General features: G+C 32.2%; 1 long non-coding RNA gene across 1 annotated transcript; it reads right to left on the minus strand.

Moving 5' to 3' along the window:
* Positions 1 to 786: 786 nt before the first annotated feature.
* On the minus strand, positions 787 to 4,008 carry LOC126878954 (uncharacterized). The gene is made up of 3 exons (XR_007695902.1): positions 3,150 to 4,008; positions 1,767 to 2,996; positions 787 to 1,611 (listed from the first exon to the last, which is right to left on the minus strand). It is a non-coding gene; the product is annotated as an uncharacterized LOC126878954 (long non-coding RNA).
* Between the last annotated feature and the right edge of the window lie 427 nt (positions 4,009 to 4,435).

Genomic DNA, 4,435 nt, shown 5'->3' on the forward strand with positions numbered 1-4,435 from the left:
AGTGAAATTTGTGCACCCCATAAAAATTTTATGGGGGTTTTGTTCCCTTTAACCCCCCCAAACTTTTGGGTACGTTCCAATTAAATTATTTCTGCGGTACCATTAGTTAAACACTGTGTTTTTAAAACTTTTTTACCTCTTTCTATTTTTTCGATAAAGCTCTTTTTATCAAGATATGGCTTCTTTTTAAAATGGTTCAAAATATACCTAAAAATGTAAATCATAAATAAATTTTCATATTATTAGTCTCTACAATCGTACTTAACCATATACAAATATGTGGTGGATTTGACAAATATTCAAAATATCACGATAAAAACTGACTTCAAAAAAGTACTAAGAGGCAAAAAAGTTTTAAAAACATTGTGTTTAATAGTACCACAATAATAATTCAATTGTAACTTACACAAAAGTTTGGGGGGGGGGGGTTTAAACGAACAAAACCCCCATAAAATTTGTATGGGGTGTCGGGTGTCCAAATTTCACTATACAGTGGAACCTCGATTATCTGTCTCTCTATTAACTGTTAACCATTTTGTAAGAGAGACTAAAAACTTTTTTTACAGTCACCTCCTGTTTTCATATGATATTTTTTGACATGTTTTGTAGTAAATTCAATTATCTATTTACTACAAAACATGTCAAAATTTACATGTGAAAACAGATGACCCTAAAAATGGTTTTTCGTCTCCTACAAAATTCATGAAAAAGCAGATAGGAGGTATTGTCACATCACCGACGATATACCAGAAGTATATGTGGCCATACCAAATAATACATCCTTGATAAATATAAACATTTTTATTGCACAAAATATATATATTTCTATATATATATATATTTTTTTCCATAATCATCACTACGATGATGATTCATTTGTATTGAATTGTACATTGCAATTCTCTGATGTTTGGGAAAAAGGGCTTAAGTCAGAATTGCACATCGATAATGTTTTGATGATTTCTGGACCAGAAAAATCGGCTCTTTTTATTGGTACATACAGTTTAAGTCTGCAACACTTTTTTTATGGTCCAGAAATCATCAAAACATTATTGATGTGCAATTCTGACTTCAGCCCTTTTTGCCAAACATCAGAGAATTACAATCTGGTCATAACTGACCAATGAGCAATTTTAATTTAACCTAAATTACTACTGTTCCTTAAAATGAAGAGCTTACCCTATAGCGTCTCTTATCTAATCTAACAAGATCGTGCACTATTCTAACATACACAGGCACACAAGCACTACGCTCTGCTTTTCACTATCACCTATCACTCAAACTAGTTCAAAAGGCTTTGTCCTCTTCAATCTTCTAGTTTGTCCAGTAGTAGATATCGAGGAGCTGGATTTCCTCAATATTCTCATACTTATGAAGTTGTTGTTGCTCATGACCTCCTGCTATCTTCTTGATGACTATATTATCCAGGTTCCATTCCTAGGTCTTGATATTTGTTTATAAAGTAATATCTTATTATGCATCGACAATGTGGAGTTTCTTCCAACTAGTCAATACACTTTTTATAGGTATCTTTCTTTTGCCTTTCATAGCCACAACAAGGCTATAATACGTTTCCTTCCTGGTTTTTTTGTAGACCACTTTCAGCTGATTCTAAAAAATTAAAATGAATGGTAATTTTTCTATTCTTTACAATTAAAAATCAAAAGAAATAGGAAATAGGTACTACTATTTACAGGTAATAATATGCATAAATAATTCGTTTCCTAAAGAATACAGAAAATTGAAAACGTTTTTATAATACTTACATAATTGTTTAAACAAAAGAGACCCAGCCAGAGCAAAACTAACAGACAGAACTGCAAAAAAGCCACTAATTTCCATTTTCCCACCCCCTTATCTTATATGCATTTTCCAATCAAAATTTTTAGGTTGTCATGAACATGAAAGACTCAACCTCAACAAATAATAATAAACAAAAAGCTCTACAGCTCTACTTCCACTTCCCGCCAAATGGACACAGGTTGGTGACACTGAATTCACGCCAAATAAATGAAAAAATAGAACAATTTTCTTTTTCGTCAATTTCTTCACGTGAAGTTTATAACGAACAAACTTAGATGTCAAAGTGTGCTTTTACACGTCAAATTTGGCCTTGAATAACTTGGTCAATTTCTTGTCCAATTTATTGTTGATGTAAAGTGGACTTAAAAACTTTTTTTATAGTCACCTCCTGTTTTCATATATTTTTTGACATGTTTTGTAGTAAATTCAACTATGTATTTACTACAAAACATGTGAAAGCAGATGATCCTAAAAATGGTTTTTCGTCTCCTACAAAATTCATGAAAAAGCAGATAGGAGAATTATTGTACATTACAATTCTCTGATGTTTGGGAAAAAGGGCTTAAGTCAGAATTGCACATCGATAATGTTTTGATGATTTCTACAGTACTGTAGTAGATTCTACTGTACATACAGTTTACATCTACAACAGTTTTTTTCTGGTCCAGAAATCATCAAAACATTATCAATGTGCAATTCTGACTTAAGTCCTTTTTGCCAAACATAAAAAAACAATCTGGTCATAACTGACCAATGAGCAATTTTAATTTAGCCTAAATTACTACTGTTTCTTAAAATGAAGAGCTTACCCCATAGCGTCTCTTATCTAATCTAACAAGATCGTGCACTATTCTAACATACACAGGCACAGCACACAAGCACTATGCTCCGTTTTTCACTATCACCTATCACTCAAACTAGTTCAAAAGGATTTGTCCTCTTCAATCTTCTAGTTTGCCCAGTAGTATCGAGGAGCTGGATTTCCTCGATATTCTTGAACTCATGAAGTTGATGCTCGTGACCCTGCTATCTTCTTGATATTTGTTGATAATGTAATAACTTATTATGCATGGACAATGTGGACTTTCTTCCAACTAGCCAATACACTTTTTATATCTCTCTTTTGCCTTTCATAGCCACAAGGCTATACATTTCCTTCTTGGTTTTTTTTTGTAGGCCACTTTCAGCTGATTCTAAAAAAAATTAAAATGAACGGTAATTTTTCTATTCTTTACAACTAAAAATCAAAAGAAATAGGTACCTATTTACAGGTAATAATATGCATGTATAAATGATTCGTTTCATAAAGAATAAAGAAAATTGAAAACGGATTTTATAATACTTACAAAATTGTTTAAACAAGAGATCTAGCCAGTGCCCAGAGCAAAAACTAGCAGACAGTACAGCAAAAAAGCCACTAATTTCCATTTCCCACACCCCCTTATCGATGCATTTTTTTCCAATCAAAATTTTTACTTTTTTACTAAATTTTTAGGTTATCGGTTATGTTATGAACTTAGACAAGGAAAAAAGAGAGGACGGGTAACACTCATTTAAAACACACGTTCCAAAAGTGAAGCCAGTTTTTGGTTTGTTTGTCACCAGAAACATGGCGGTCACGTCAAAAATAACAATGGGTTGTCAGTGGTGGGTGTTCGTTGAAGGTTAAAATTTCATAAAAAATAAAGTAAATCATCATCTAAAATTCGTAATAAAAACATGTGTATGTATTGAAACATATGTACGTAATATGAGCAACTTAATAAAACATTTACCGTACACAAATTCTTCATTTTAAATACATTTCATGTTTTTATTTTAAATACTCAATGCATAACAATACCCCAAAGATACGTCGATGATCAAAATCTCTGGTGTCAGTTTGGCTTCACTTTTGGTCATAGGATTACTCGTCCTCTCTCTTTCCTTGTCTAAGGTTATGAAAATGAAATGTGATGACCAATGACCACGAGACGCTACATAGATACTCGCGCGGCAAATTTGAAAATGAACGCAAATTGAACAGTACAATAAATGGCCTCTCTTAAAATCTTGTAATGGAAAATTTTCCCCCTCCAGGAAGACATTGTACTATGTTCATAGAATATCTTGTGGTAACTTTCCACCCATAATTTAATCAGATAGATGTTCACGGAATAGAACGGTAGTACCTATACATTCCTGGAATGTTTTGTGTTGTTAGGATTAAACTTTTATTTTATTTATTCTTGAATATTTCCTATTGTTAAACATTGTAACCAATAATTTACAAATAAGATTTTCATTACATTACATAAAATCAAAAACATTTTTTGGATATTAAACTATATAGTTTGTTTATAATTGTAAATAATTGTATATACAATTTTGAATTAAGATTTAATCTTTTCGATTTAAACTACAGTAAAACCTGTGTTACCGGCCCCTGCAAACACCGGCCACCTGTACTAACGGTCAGTTTAAAAATTCCCCAAACCAATTACAGTAAAACCTGTCAGTAACGGCCACTAAAAATGAAAAAGCTATTGGCCGATATAGAAAGGTGACCGGTATTGCCAGTTTTTGTAGTCTAGATATAATTGGTTTGGGGAATATTTAAACTGGCCGTTAGTACAGGTGGCCAGTAACACAA

Source organism: Diabrotica virgifera, chromosome 1, assembly GCF_917563875.1.
Source record: "Diabrotica virgifera virgifera chromosome 1, PGI_DIABVI_V3a".
NCBI classification, from domain to species: Eukaryota; Metazoa; Arthropoda; class Insecta; order Coleoptera; family Chrysomelidae; genus Diabrotica; species Diabrotica virgifera.